General features: G+C 39.4%; 4 non-coding genes across 4 annotated transcripts; all 4 read right to left on the reverse strand.

Annotated features, from left to right (window-relative positions):
• Positions 1-2,699: 2,699 nt before the first annotated feature.
• On the reverse strand, positions 2,700-2,771 carry trnaa-ugc. Its single transcript has one exon. It is a non-coding gene; the product is annotated as a tRNA-Ala (tRNA).
• Positions 2,772-3,048: 277 nt separating this feature from the next.
• On the reverse strand, positions 3,049-3,120 carry trnaa-agc. The gene has a single exon. It is a non-coding gene; the product is annotated as a tRNA-Ala (tRNA).
• Positions 3,121-6,855: 3,735 nt separating this feature from the next.
• Positions 6,856-6,927, reverse strand: trnaa-ugc. Its single transcript has one exon. It is a non-coding gene; the product is annotated as a tRNA-Ala (tRNA).
• A 2,542-nt stretch (positions 6,928-9,469) lies between these two features.
• Positions 9,470-9,541, reverse strand: trnaa-ugc. The gene has a single exon. It is a non-coding gene; the product is annotated as a tRNA-Ala (tRNA).
• Between the last annotated feature and the right edge of the window lie 6,845 nt (positions 9,542-16,386).

Raw genomic sequence — 16,386 nt, forward strand, 5'->3', positions numbered from 1 at the left:
AAATTAGAATATCATGAAAAAGTAGATTGATTTCAGTAATTCCATTTAAAAAGTGAAACTTGTATATTATATTCATACATTACATACAAACTCATATATTTCAGATGTTTATTTTGTTTAATTTTGATGATTACAAATGACAACAAATGAAAATCTCAAATTCATCATATCAGAAAATTAGAATATTACTGAAGACCAATAAAAACAAAGGATTTATAGAAATGTTGGCCAACTGAAAAGTATGAACATGAAAAGTATGAGCATGTACAGCACTCAGTATTTAGTTGGGCCTCCTTTGGCCTGTATTACTGCAGCAATGCGGCGTGGCATGGAGTCGATCAGTCTGTGGCACTGCTCAGGTGTTATGATAGCCCAGGTTGCTCTAATAGTGGCTTTTAGCTCTTCTGAATTGTTGGGTCTGGTGTATTGCATCTTCTTCTTCACAATACCCCATAGATTTTCTATGGGGTTAAGGTCAGGAGAGTTTGCTGGCCAATTAAGAACAGGGATACCATGGTCCTTCAACCAGGTACTGGTAGCTTTGGCACTGTGTGCAGGTGCCAAGTCCTGTTGGAAAATGAAATCTGCATCTCCAAAAAGTTGGTCAGCTGCAGGAAGCATGAAGTGCTCTAAAACTTCCTGGTATGTGGCTGCATTGACCCTGGACCTCAGAAAACACAATGGACCAACACCAGCAGATGACATGGCACCCCAAACCATCACTGACTGTGGAAACTTTACACTGGACTTCAAGCAACGTGGATGAAGTGCCTCTCTTCTTTTCCTCCAGACTCTGGGACCTTGATTTCCAAAGGAAATGCAAAATTTACTTTCATCAGAGAACATGACTTTGGACCACTCACCAGCAGTCCAGTCCTGTTTCTCTTTAGCCCAGGCAAGACGCTTCTGACGCTGTCTGTGGTTCAAGAGTGGCTTGACACAAGGAATGCGACAGCAGAAACCCATGTCTTTCATACGTCTGTGTGTGGTGGTTCTTGAAGCACTCACTCCAGCTGCAGTCCACTCTTTGTGAATCTCCCCCACATTTTTGAAGGGGTTTTGTTTCACAATCCTCTCCAGGGTGCGGTTATCTCTCTTGCTTGTACACTTTTTTCGACCACATCTTTTCCTTCCCTTCGCCTCTCTATTAATGTGCTTGGACACTGAGCTCTGTGAACAGCCAGCCTCTTTAGCGATTACCTTTTGTGTCTTGCCCTCCTTGTGCAAGGTGTCGATGGTCGTCTTTTGGACAACTGTCAAGTCAGCAGTCTTCCCCATGATTGTGTAGCCTATAGAACTAGACTGAAAGACCATTTAAAGGCTTTTGCAGGTGGTTTGAGTTAATTAGCTGATTAGAGTGTGGCACCAGGGGCCATCAATTTTGAACCTTTTCACAATATTCTAATTTTCTGATATGATGAATTTGAGATTTTCATTTGTTGTCATTTGTAATCATCAAAATTAAACAAAATAAACATCTGAAATATATGAGTTTGTATGTAATGTATGAATATAATATACAAGTTTCACTTTTTAAATGGAATTACTGAAATCAATCTACTTTTTCATGATATTCTAATTTTATGACCAGCACCTGTATATAGTATAAAGAATTACCCTCTGATTTAGAGTCTTTATCTAAAAGGTCTTTAATGTTTAGTTGTAATTTGTTGGCTTGTAATCTATTTACCAATTAATTCCTCTGATCTACAAATTTAATGCAAAACAATAAATCATGATCCAATGAGTCTTCTGGAAAATAAAAATCTAATTTCCCTGTAGTATGTTTCCCTAATTTAATTAACATTCGGTTTAAACCTGTTTGACCAAAGTAGAATCTTGATCTGATTATTTATTCCTTTCTATTCTTTCCTGTTTTTCCTTCTATTATATCAATCTGACTGCTTTTAGTAGCTGGTTTTGCAGATTTAGCAGTATCTCATTCCATTTTTATTCCTATATGAGAAATAATCCAGACGAAAGAAATTATTAATCCCAATACATTAAGGACTACTGATGAATTTCTAATTAGATATCAGGTCTGCTGTCTGAATGATTGAATTAATATAACAATGAAGTAGAATCAGGGCAAACTAAACTAAACTGATGGAATTCTAAATGCCCCATAAAGTACTGAATGTTATATATTATTATTATTTATTAACTTATGTATTTATTCTTAAACAAATTTATTATTAGATTAAAAATTCCCTATCAGGGATTGATAAAGTATCTCTGTCTGTCTATGTGTCTATGTGTCTATCTGCCTATCTATCTTCTTCAATCCATTCTAACACCAATGGCATCAGGTCATTTTTCCTCTGTACACTAAAACTCCATCACTGATTCTTTTACCTGATTTGAAATAAAATTCTTAATTTTAAACAATTGTAGCATGATATAGACAATTCACGTTTATATAGTTAGTGCCAGCCATGTTAAAGCATTAAGAAAGTTCTACATATGTACGAAACTATGGGTTCTGTCATTTGCACAGAAGAATAGAAAACATTTTATTGCTTGATAACCAACATTTGTGGTTCTGCTGTTAATTTGCACCATATTATTATGTGACACAGTTTATCTTACATGGTATCTAAGTCAAATCACAATTGCTTCTTAATTCACCTCATCTCTAATGATTATTATGAATCAGGAGTCACTGCAATGATCAGAGGAATATGTTGATATTAAAATCATGGAGATGCTGGGGATTGAACCCAGGACATTATACATGCAAAGCATGCGCTCTACCACTGAGCTACATCCCCATGTAATTAGCTGATAAAATATGTAAAAAACAGAGCGCTATAACTATGATCTACTGTTATAGAGGTATGAATTACATCCCTCCATGTAAAGCTCCTTGATAAAATGTGTGAACAACAGAGTGCTATCGCTATGTGCTACTGTAGAATGGAATAACACTGAATTGTTATTTGGAATAGCAATGAAACAGAGATCTCCCTTAAGTCACATAATTTCTAATGATTATTATGAATCAGGAGTCACTGTAATGATCAGAGGAATGTGTTGATATTAAAAGCATGGAGATGCTGGGGACTGAACCCAGGACCTCATACATGCTAAGCATGCGCTCTACCACTGAGCTACATCCCCTCATGTAGATGGATTCAACGAAATGTGTAAACGCTCGAGTGCTAACGGTATGCGCCATTGATATGGTCAACTGGCAAAATCTTATTATGTTGGTTTTCCTGTAGTATGGAATAACAAAGACTTGCTATTTGGAATAGCAATGAAACCTCCCTTGTATCCTCCATTGTATCTCTTCGTAGTCGGTAGGATCCAATCCAAGGGACCAGAAGAATTTTCTCCCTGCTCTGACCTCTACGTATCACACCCAACTGTTTTGTTAAACTCAGTGATACAGAATATTTATTCCAGGTGTCCTTTTTTTTTGCTTTTTCAATATACTATTTATGAGTGCTGTAATTTAATGATCAGTTCTATTCCCAGCCAGCTGGGAATTTATACTTCTGATACTTTAAGATGTTTATTGCGATCCCTGAAATGGGGCGGGTTAAAATATCTTATTTTACAGATATTGTTTCGGCTGTTATATACTGTTTATGACACACAGCCCTATTGGCTGTACGTTAGAACAATAAATGAAAGAGTGATTCGAGCTCTAATCATGGTCAAACAGTTAATTCTGCACATATATGGAATAAATTCACCACAACTTCTGTTCAAAATATAAGAGTTTATTAACAAAAATCATTCAGCTCCAAGTCAAACATATTTCAGTTTAACACTCTCAACTAAGTCTAGTAAAACTCAACTAAACTAAACTAACTACTATCTACAAAGAGGAAGGGAAACATGGTTGAAAACCATATTACAGTTTAAGATGGATTTTGTGTTTGAAACCAAAGTTTATCTGGAAGAATTTGAGATATGTTCAAATTAGCTTTTCACTAATTTGATAGAAATTGGAATGTTTTCAGACCAATTCACAATGTAAATCCATGAGGTTATTTGGCCAAATAATGTTTTATTGAGTGATTTGCTTAAACAAGAACCAACAACCTTTATTTAAATGATTCTTTACCCTCTTTGAAATAGCTAGCAGTGAATAGACATCAGGATTCCACTAAATGACTCTTGGTCATACTTGCTAATGGAAATGTAATGAGTATCTGAGGAACACATGAACACTAATGTTATATCAGTGTTTAAACCCTTAGTGAAATAAAGCTTGTCCAAGCTTCAGCAACAGCTCAACACATATTCCTGTAGCATAGCGTAGCGTGCAGTCTATTCTGTTAGCTTGACTTTACTCATCAGTAAACACATGTTGTTCGTTCTGTCCCTAATCATGCCAGACCTGCAAACCTTTTTCCATGTCCATTTGGAAAGCTTGAGTTTCATCCATTTGCACAGCAGGGGTTCTTTGTCTCAGTGGTTCATCAGGCAGTCCTTCTCTCCAGTCTGGTTCTATAAGTTCTGAAACTCCAGAGAAATGTGTTGCAAAATGTCTGTTTTGCAGCAGTTTGATTCTGAAAGGTTCTGACTTATCCTTGATGGTTCTGGAGATCTGGTTCCCCTGGGGCCCGCATCTCCACTGTGGTGGAGAACCAGCTTAAGCAGACCTCAGCTTCCTGGGCAGGGTAGAGGAGGCAAAGAAGGCAGGAGCAGAAGAGAAAAGAGAGAGAATTCTGTGTGCTCTGTGGTTTTGTCTGTCCTCACACAGAGGGGGCTGGTGGTTGGTCAAACCTCTGTGACTTGCCACATGACTTGTCTGTGGAGGCCTTGGCTGAAACAGGGTTGTTGCAGAGATTCCCCAGCTGATTCCACATCATCATGTCAAGATGAAATATGGACACTGGTTCCCAATATCCAAAAAGTATGATCATGGCATATGGCACAACATGAGTGAAAATGACTTTTGCTTAAGTCTGACACAGAATAGACGATTCCCCCTTTTCATTAAAATGAGTCATAAGCAGTGGTGTCAAAAGTACACACATTTGTTACTTAAGTAGAAGTATACACTCACCGGCCACTTTATTAGGTACCCCATGCTAGTAACGGGTTGGACCCCCTTTTGCCTTCAGAACTGCCTCAATTCTTGGTGGCATAGATTCAACAAGGTGCTGGAAGCATTCCTCAGGGAGTTTGGTCCATATTGACATGATGGCATCACACAGTTGCTGCAGATTTGTCGGCTGCACATCCATGATGCGAATCTCCCGTTCCACCACATCCCAAAGATGCTCTATTGGATTGAGATCTGGTCACTGTGGAGGCCATTTGAGTACAGTGAACTCATTGTCATGTTCAAGAAACCAGTCTGAGATGATTCCAGCTTTATGACATGGCGCATTAGCCTGCTGAAAGTAGCCATCAGAAGTTGGGTACATTGTGGTCATAAAGGGATGGACATGGTCAGCAACAATACTCAGGTAGGCTGTGGCGTTGCAACGATGCTCAATTGGTACCAAGGGGCTCAAAGAGTGCCAAGAAAATATTCCACACACCATGACACCACCACCACCAGCCTGAACCGTTGATACAAGGCAGGATGGATCCATATTTTCATGTTGTAGACGCCAAATTCTGACCCTACCATCCGAATGTAGCAGCAGAAATCGAGACTCATCAGACCAGGCAACGTTTTTCCAATCTTCTATTGTCCAATTTCGATGAGCTTGTGCAAATTGTAGCCTCAGTTTCCTGTTCTTAGCTGAAAGGAGTGGCACCCGGTGTGGTCTTCTGCTGCTGTAGCCCATCTGCCTCAAAGTTCGACGTACTGTGCGTTCAGAGATGCTCTTCTGCCCACCTTGGTTGTAACGGGTGGTTATTTGAGTCACTGTTGCCCTTCTATCAGCTCGAACCAGTCTGGCCATTCTCCTCTGACCTCTGGCATCAACAAGGCATTTCCGCCCACAGAACTGCCGCTCACTGGATGTTTTTTTCTTTTTCGGACCATTCTCTGTAAACCCTAGAGATGGTTGTGCGTGAAAATCCCAGTAGATCAGCAGTTTCTGAAATACTCAGACCAGCCCTTCTGGCACCAACAATCATGCCACGTTCAAAGTCACTCAAATCACCTTTCTTCCCCATAGTGATGCTCGGTTTGAACTGCAGGAGATTGTCTTGAGCATGTCTACATGCCTAAATGCACTGAGTTGCCGCCATGTGATTGGCTGCTTAGAAATTAAGGGTTAACGAGCAGTTGGACGGGTGTACCTAATAAAGTGGCTGGTGAGTGTAGATACTGCAGTTTAAAAACACTCTGGTAAAGGTTGAAGTATCAACTTGACCTCTTTACTCAAGTAAAAGTGAAAAAGTATCTACTCCAAAAACTACTTAAAGTATAAAAGTATAAAGTAACCTTAAAAAAAACAGCCAGATGGCTCTGTATGAATTGAAAGCAAAATTTTTTGACTATTTAAAAAAATTCTCTGAGATAGGGCCAAGCCTGAGGGAGGTCATGGTGGTCTCCGTCTCCATCTCCCGATACGCTCTCGCCTGTGTCCAACCTTTCAGACATTTCAACATCTTTTTCTGAATCCCACATTGTAGCATGGTATAGACAATTCACGTTTATATTGTTAGTGCCAGCCATGTTAAAGCATTGAGAAAGCTCTACATATGTACGAAACTATGGGTTCTGTCATTTGCACAGAAGAATAGAATACATTCTATTGCATGATAACCAACATCTGTGGTTCTGCTGTTAATTTGCAACATTATTATGTGACACAGTTTATCTTACATGGTATCTAAGTCAAATCAAATTTGCTTCTTAATTCACCTCATCTCTGATGATTACCATGAATCAGGAGTCACTGCAATGATCAGAGGAATATATTGATATTAAAATCATGGAGATGCTGGGGACTGAACCCAGGACCTCATACATGCAAAGAATGCACTCTACCACTGAGCTACATCCCCTCATGTAGATGGATTCAACGAAATGTGTAAACGCTCGAGTGCTAACGCTATGCACTATTAATATGGTCCACTGGCAAAATCTTATTATGTTGGTTTTCCTGTAGTATGGAATAACAAAGACTTGCTATGTGGAATAGCAATGAAACCTCCCTTGTGTCTTCCATTGTATCTCTTCGTAGTCGGTAGGATCCAATCCAAGTGACCAGAAGAATTTTCTCCCTGCTCTGACCTCTACGTATCACACCCAACTGTTTTGTTAAACTTAGTGATACAGAATATTTATTCCAGGTGTCCTTCTTTTTTTTTTTTGCTTTTTCAATAAACTATTTATGAGTGTTGTATTTTAATGTTCAGTTCTATTCCCAGCCAGCTGGGAATTTATACTTCTGATACTTTAAGATGTTTATTGCGATCCCTGAAATGGGGCGGGTTAAAATATCTTATTTAATCAGATATTGTTTCGGCTGTTATATACTGTTTATGACACACATCCCTATTGGCTGTACGTTAGAACAATAAATGAAAGAGTGATTCCAGCTCTAATCATTGTCAAACAGTTAATTCTGCACATACATGGAATAAATTCACCACAACTTCTGTTCAAAATATAAGAGTTTATTAAGAAAAATCATTCAGCTCCAAGTCAAACATATTTCCGGTTAACACTCTCAACTAAGTCTAGTAAAACTCAACTAAACTAACTACTATGTACAAAGAGGAAGGGAAACATGGTTGAAAACCATATTACAGTTTAAGATGGATTTTGTGTTTGAAACCAAAGTTTATCTGGAAGAATTTTAGATATGATCAAATTAGCTTTTAACTAATTTTAAAGAAATTGGAATGTTTTCAGACCAATTCACAATGCAAATCCATGAGGTGAATAAAACATTATTTGGCCAAATAATGTTTTATTGAGTGATTTGCTTAAACAAGAACCAACAACCTTTAGTTAAATGATTCTTTACCCTCTTTGAAATAGCTAGCAATGAATAGACATCAGGATTCCACTAAATGACTCTTGGTCATACTTGCTAATGGAAATGTAATGAGTATCTGAGGAACACATGAACACTAATGTTATATCAGTGTTTAAACCCTTAGTGAAATAAAGCTTGTCCAAGCTTCAGCAACAGCTCAACACATATTCCTGTAGCATAGCGTAGCGTGCAGTCTATTCTGTTAGCTTGACTTTACTCATCAGTAAACACATGTTGTTCGTTCTGTCCCTAATCATGCCAGACCTGCAAACCTTTTTCCATGTCCATTTGGAAAGCTTGAGTTTCATCCATTTGCAGCTCTGCAGTCATTGCACAGCAGGGGTTCTTTGTCTCAGTGGTTCATCAGGCAGTCCTTCTCTCCAGTCTGGTTCTATAAGTTCTGAAACTCAAGAGAAATGTGTTGCAAAATGTCTGTTTTGCAGCAGTTTGATTCTGAAAGGTTCTGACTTATCCTTGATGGTTCTGGAGATCTGGTTCCCCTGGGGCCCGCATCTCCACTGTGATGGAGAACCAGCTTAAGCAGACCTCAGCTTCCTGGGCAGGGTAGAGGAGGCAAAGAAGGCAGGAGCAGAAGAGAAAAGAGAGAGAATTCTGTGTGCTCTGTGGTTTTGTCTGTACTCACACAGAGGGGGCTGGTGGTCGGTCAAACCTCTGTGACTTGCCATGTGACTTGCCTGTGGAGGCCTTGGCTGAAACAGGGTTGTTGCAGAGATTCCCCAGCTGATTCCACATCATCATGTCAAGATGAAATATGGACACTGGTTCCCAATATCCAAAAAGTATGATCATGGCATATGGCACAACATGAGTGAAAATGACTTTTGCTTAAGTCTGACACAGAATAGATGATTCCCCCTTTTCATTAAAATGAGTCATAAGCAGTGGTGTCAACAGTACACACATTTGTTACTTAAGTAGAAGTATAGATACTGCAGTTTAAAAACACTCTGGTAAAAGTTGAAGTATCAACTTGACCTCTTTACTCAAGTAAAAGTGAAAAAGTATCTACTCCAAAAACTACTTAAAGTATAAAAGTATAAAGTTACCTTTAAAAAAAACAGCCAGATGGCTCTGTATGAATTGAAAGCAAAATTTTTCGACTATTTAAAAAAATTCTCTGAGATAGGGCCAAGGATGAGGGAGTTCATGTTGGTCTCCATCTCAATCTCCCAATACGCTCTCGCCTGTGTCCAACCTTTCAGACATTTCAACATCTTTTTCTGAATCCCACATTGTAGCATGGTATAGACAATGCAAGTTTATATTGTTAGTGCCAGCCATGTTAAAGCATTAAGAAAGTTCTACATATGTAAGAAACTATGGGTTCTGTCATTTGCACAGAATAATAGAAAAGATTCTATTGCATGATAACCAACATCTGTGGTTCTGCTGTTAATTTGCAACATTATTATGTGACACAGTTTATCTTACATGGTATCTAAGTCAAATCACATTTGCTTCTTAATTCACCTCATCTCTAAAGATTACCATGAATCAGGAGTCACTGCAATGATCAGAGGAATATGTTGATATTAAAATCATGGAGATGCTGGGGATTGAACCCAGGACATCATACATGCAAAGCATGCGCTCTACCACTGAGCTACATCCCCATGTGATTAACTGATAAAATATGTAAAAAAACAGAGCGCTATAACTATGCTCTACTCTTATAGAGGTATGAGTTACATCCCTCCATGTAAAGCTCCTTGATAAAATGTGTGAACAACAGAGTGCTATCGCTATGTGCTACTGTAGTATGGAATAACACTGAATTGTTATTTGGAATAGCAATGAAACAGAGATCTCCCTTAATTCACATAATTTCTAATGATTATTATGAATCAGGAGTCACTGTAATGATCAGAGGAATGTGTTGATATTAAAAGCATGGAGATGCTGGGGACTGAACCAAGCACCTCATACATGCAAAGCATGCACTCTACCACTGAGCTACATCCCCTCATGTAGATGGATTCAACGAAATGTGTAAACGCTCGAGTGCTAACGCTATGCGCCATTAATATGGTCCACTGGCAAAATCTTATTATGTTGGTTTTCCTGTAGTATGGAATAACACTGACTTGCTATTTGGAATAGCAATGAAACCTCCCTTGTGTCAATTCAATTCAGTTTATTTATATAGCGCCAAATTCACAACACATGTCATCTCAAGGCACTTTACAGTTCAACCAGATCATACAGTCAAATTGATACAAAGTTTTTTATCTAAGGAAAACCAGTTGATTGCATTGACTCATTGACTCAAATACAATCCCCCACACTAAGCATGCTTGTAGCGACAGTGGAGAGGAAAAACTCCCTTTTAACAGGAAGAAACCTCCAGCAGAACCAGGCTCAGTGTGAGCGGCCATCTGCCGAGGCCGACTGGGGTTCAAGGAGACAGAAACAGAGATACAAAAAGCAGCTGTAAAAGGCGGCCCCGTCCAGGAAACACACAGCCAGGCAGACGAGCTCCAAGGCAGCTCCCATGCCAGAGGACGAAGAGAGCACATCCACTCAGTCACGGCCAGAGAAACAGGACCACACTGGAAAACAGGCCGATCTCCAACATCTATAAACAAGGGTGTTGATGGAAGCAGCACAGCTGATGTTTCTTTCCAGGATGACGTCACAGCCAAACAGGAACAGACGAGGCAAAGCTACTCTGAGGAAAAGCAGAGAGAGCAGATGGTTAGAGATTGAACTAACAGATTCTGCAGAATAGGAGAACAGAGAGAGAATGAAGCAGAATGATGAAATGGGGGTCCCTATGTCCTCCAAAAGTCTAAGCCTATAGCAGCATAACTATAGAGATAGCTCAGGATAACCTGAGCCACCCTAACTATAAGCTTTATCAAAAAGGAAAGTTTTAAGCCTAGCCTTAAAAGTAGACAGGGTGTCTGCCTCACGGACTAAAACTGGTAGTTGGTTCCACAGGAGAGGAGCCTGATAACTAAAAGATCTGCCTCCCATTCTACTTTTAGAAATTCTAGGAACCACTAGTAAACCTGCAGATTGAGAGCGAAGTGCTCTGTTAGGAACATAAGGAACAATCAGATCTCTGATATAAGATGGTGCTTGGCCATTTAAGGCTTTATATGTGAGAAGGAGGATTTTAAATTCAATTCTTGATTTAACAGGAAGCCAATGAAGAGAAGCCAGGATAGGCGAGATATGATCTCTCTTTTTAATTTTCATTAGAACTCTGGCTGCAGCATTTTGGATCAGCTGAAGGCTTTTAACTACAGTTTGTGGACTTCCTGATAGTAAAGAATTACAATAGTCCAGCCTTGAAGTAACAAATGCATGGACTAGTTTCTCAGCATCACCCCTGGACAGGATATTTCTAATTTTTGCAATGTTCCTCAGATGAAAGAAGGAAATTCTAGAAACCTCTTTGATATGGGATTTAAATGACAGGTCCTGATCAAAAATAACACCAAGATTTTTTACTTTATTATCTGAAATCAGTTTAATCCCATCCAAATGAAGTGACTGGCTAATCAGTTTCTTTTTCAGAGACTCTGGTCCAAAGACTATAACTTCTGTTTTATCTTCATTCAGAAGCAGAAAGTTAAGAGTCATCCAGGTTTTTATGTCTTCAAGACATGCCTGTAATCTATGTAATGGGTTAGCTTCATCTGGATTTATAGACAGATATAGCTGGGTATCATCAGCATAACAGTGGAAATTAATCCCATGCTGTCTAATAACTCTACCAATTGGGAGCATGTATAAAGTAAAGAGAATTGGTCCTAGCACTGATCCCTGTGGTACTCCACAGGTAACCTTTGAGCGTGTTGAAGATCTATCATTAACATGAACAAACTGAATTCGATCAGATAGATACAAGATTTACAAACCAGTCTAGTGCTGGTTCCTTTAATTCCAACAATATATTCAAGTCTTTCTAAAAGAATATTATGGTCAACTGTATCTAAATGCAGCACTAAGTTCCAAATCGACAGCACAGATACACAAGTCCAATATCTGAGGGCGCGCACATTATCATTCGACTTTTCACCAGAATCTGTTTCAGTGCTTATGATGAGCTCTTCAAAGCCAGACGGAAACTCTTCAAACAAGTTCATTATGGTGTAAGTGATCGCAAAACCTTGTTCTGAGGCAACCTACTTTCTCAGAATTTTTGAGGAATAACAAAGGAAGATTGATATAGTCTATAATTGACCAAGTCACCCATGGTCCAAGAGACGGTTTCTTCGCAGAGGTTTAATTACAGCCAACCTTAAAAGCTTAGGTACATATCCCTGTAACAGACGATTAATCACATTCTAAAATGGAGGAGGAGATCAAAGGGCCATACCATCCTGTAAAATACACCCTGGTTGGAACTGGATCTAACATACAGCGGTGATTGGAATGCTGAGATGCGAAGACAAATAATTTTGCTAATATCAGGGGGAGATTTCAACTGGATCAAAGCACCTATAACCCGGTTCAGATTCCATGACTAACTCAGGTACAAATCGTCGGATAAGAGGACTGCTTGTGATCCAGATGTTTTAATACAAGATTCTCTTATGCTAAATACACACATCCCATACAAAGTCATTGCTGCTAAGAGCAGGTGGAATGGACTGTTTCAACAGAGCTATGGCTCGAGGGTGAAGTTTGCAACTGTAGGTATCAAATACGAAATCTAGAGTAATTCTTATTCCTCCCATACATTAAATGATGGAGAAGACCCTGCTTCCAGCTTTACTAAAGGTCCTCTTATAAGCATCAACCATTATTTCCCAGACCTAGCGAAGGACTCTCGCAGGCCTGTGGAGACGATTCTTTACATATCCATTTTGAATACCAGAATTTTGCTTCAAAACGTAAGCAGCTCTGCATTAAACCAAGGAGCAACGCGTATCTAAGCTTTTTAACGGGTTTCTTTTCATTTTCTAAGGACTGGTCTGTCTAAGGCAATACGCAGGAGATCGAGCAACCCCATCAACAAAATCGATGCTACAACCTGTGACAAGATCTAGGACAATCAGCTAAGTCTTTATTCTTCCACTCTGTCAGCACTGCGTCAGTGACAGCAGAGGAGAGAGAAAAGTGAAGCTCAGATTCTTTAAAATTTTTTTAGACAACTGCACATCTGAATAAAGACTTACTAAATTTGAACCTTACTTATTATATGCGGGAAGGACAGAACTCTGTTAAACTACAATCTGAAGTTATTAGAAAGCTGGTGCAGAGGAGGACAGAGGTTGTGAAGGAATACGATTATTTTCTTCACATTCTATGCCGTATTCTCTCAGCACACGTGCGATCATCCAAGCGTGAGCATTGAAGATGAGAATAGGCGTGGGAGGACCACTCACTACTCTGAACAAGTTCCCCCCCAACTAGTGTCCTCAAGACAAGCATTATAATATATCTGGCTCCTACTCAGCTCTTGCGCCTTTCAATTGTGCCAAGCATGGATAGTTAAAACTCTCTCCCACTATGATAACTCTGTCATATTAGCATACCAAGAGTCTAGAAAGGAACTCTGAACAACGTCATCTAAAACTAAAAAGTCAGAGTAAGGACCTGGTAGGACAATACAACTAGTTACAAAAAGAGCGAGGATTTTCTTGCCTCTGAATCATTTATGGATTCAGTCAAACTTAAGAGAGGTTACAATGTTCAAAAGAGTGTTGTAGGTATTAATTGTTTCGGGAGTAATCAGTATAAGTCATACTGGAAGATTGTTGCTACTCCTCCTCTCGCCCAGACTCTTCTGGGATGGTGAAAAATTTAAATAGCTTGAAGGGAGTTGGCCCTCACTTATGCTCACATAAGGGTCCTCTTGCTGCAGCCAGGGTTTCCACGTAAGGCAAAACAAGTCAATGGATTATCACAAATCAAGTCCATTAACTAATAGACTTTTTAGAGGAAAGCGATCTTATGTTAAACAGACGCATTTTAAATTGAGTTTTAACTTTTTCCCCAATGGGAGTTATTTGGATTTTAATTAGATTCATCTCATGATTTACTCCTTTGGAAGTCTTGCTACATTTTATTAGATTATTGGTCGTGGGCAAGACACTGTCTGGTATGGTGTAACGATGGGGTTAACCAGTGAGAGATACCTGCACGATGACATGTGTGTTAAACTACAACTCTGCTTCCTGAGTCTGCACCCCTGGGTGGTCAGGGTTTGAGGACTAATAAATGTGGCCAGATTCCCTAAAAGAAGAGCTGCAGCCATCCAAATGGATGGATCTGACGTCTCTACCGAATCCACCTAGGACTTTCCGCCAAAAGATTTGCCAATTAATTAATGTAGCCACGTTTTTGTTTTTCAGGACACCACCTTAGACATCCACGGTTGAATGACGACATGCGGCTAAACAAGTCATCACAGTGGTTCAGATCAGGGGAGGGGACCAGAGAAAATTTACGGAGTCGGGGTGGGACAATTTTTTGGACAAACTTACACACCAAGCACACTACGGTTCATAGTGACTCTGCGCGATCGTCGTAAACCGGGTCTGTCATTACACCAGGCTTGACTTAGACAATCTTACTGTATTTAACCTTATCCTTAGCCATAGTTTTCAGTATGATTTGATGTCGCCCGTTCTGGCCCCCGGCAAACACATTTGACTATGGTCCCTGTGGAGTCTCTAATGACCACGTTCCTGAATATGGGGAAGACTTAACCACAATCACCAGAGTGGGCTTTCTCAGTGGGTGTGTCCCTGATTGGGGGAAAACCGGTTTAGAAACGTGAACGGGTTGGTGTTGATCCAGTGGGGACCAGAGATCCACGACTACGCTTTGCCTGCGTACAGTTACCCAATCAGTGCCTGGCTCTGCTCAGGCACTTTTGTATGAACAGCTACGTGGGGGGCCTAACTTTAACTCCATGATGATTCAACACGCACTGAAGCCTGGGATTCTAACTCCTGTCGTTCCATTGTACTCTTCGTATCGGTAGGACCAATCCAAGTGACCAGAAAATTTTCTCCCTGCTCCTGACCTCTCACTATCGCACACATCAACTGTTTTGTTAAAACTCACGTAATACAATAATATACTTATTTCAGTTGACACCTTTTTTTTTGTTTTGTTTTTCAATAAACTATTTATGATTGTTGTAATTTAATGTTCAGCTTCTATTCATTTTATACTTCTGATACTTTCAAATGTTTATTGCGATCCCTGAAATGGGCGGGTTAAAATATCTTATTTAATCAAGACATATTGTAGTTCGTCTTATATATACTTTTTATGACAACACAGCCCTGTTACACTCGCTGTACTTTAGTAACATAAATGAAAGAGTGATTCCAGCTCTAATCCTTTGTCAAACAATTAATTCTGCACATATATGTAATAAATTCACCACAACTTCTGTTCAAAAAATAAGAGTTTATTAACAAAAATCATTCCAGACACCAAGTCAAACAAATTCTCAGTTTTAACAGCTCTCAACTAAGTGTAGTAAAACTCACCTAAACTAACTAACTCACTATGTACAAAGAAGGGAAGGAACCATGATTGAAAACCATATTACAGTTTAAGATGGATTTTTGTGTTTGAAACCAAAGTTTATCCTGAAGAATTGGGATATGATCAATATTGCCTTTTCTCTAATTTATAGAAATTGATGTTTGTCAGACCAATTGACAATGTAAATCCATGAGGTGAATAAACATTATTTTGCCAAATAATGTTTTTATTGGAGTGAGATTTGCTAAACAAGGAACCAATAACTTTAGTTAAATGAATTCTTTAACCCTTCTTTGAAATAGCTAGCAGTGAAAGAACTCAGGATTCCACTAAATGACACTCTTTTCATACTTGCTAATGGAAGATGTAAAAGAGTATCTGCTATGAACACATAACACTAAATGTTATATCAGTGTTTAAACCCTATAGTGAAATAAAGTCATATGTCCAAGCTTAGCAGACAGCTCAACACACTATATTCCTGTAGCATAGCGTAGCGTGCAGTCTATACTGTTACTTGACTTACTCATCAGTAAACCACATGTTGTTCGTTCCTCTCCCTACATCATGAGCTCAGACCATGCAAACCTTTTTCCATGTCATCTTTGGAAAGCTGAGTTTCATCCATTGAAGCTCTGCAGATCATTGCACATAGCAGGGTTCTTGTCTCATTGGTTTCATCAGGCAGGTCCTTCTCTCCAGTCTGAGGTTCTATAATTCTGAAATTCAACAGAGAAAGTGTAGAGCAAAATGATCCTGTTTTGCAAGCAGTTTGATCTGAAAGGTTCTGACTTATCCTTGTGGATCGGAGATCTGGTTTCCCCTGGGGCCCGCATCTCCACTGTGATGAGAACCAGCTTAAGCAGACCTCAGCTTCCTGAGGCAGGGTAGAGAGGCAAAGAAGGCGAGGCAGAAGAGAAAAGGAGAGAATTCTGTGTGGCTCTGTGTTTTGTCTGTCCTCAACACAGAGGGGCTGGTGGTTGTCCAAAACCCTGTGACT

This window comes from Cyprinodon tularosa, unplaced genomic scaffold, assembly GCF_016077235.1.
Source record: "Cyprinodon tularosa strain WSP-4 unplaced genomic scaffold, ASM1607723v1 ctg1074, whole genome shotgun sequence".
NCBI classification, from domain to species: domain Eukaryota; kingdom Metazoa; phylum Chordata; class Actinopteri; order Cyprinodontiformes; family Cyprinodontidae; genus Cyprinodon; species Cyprinodon tularosa.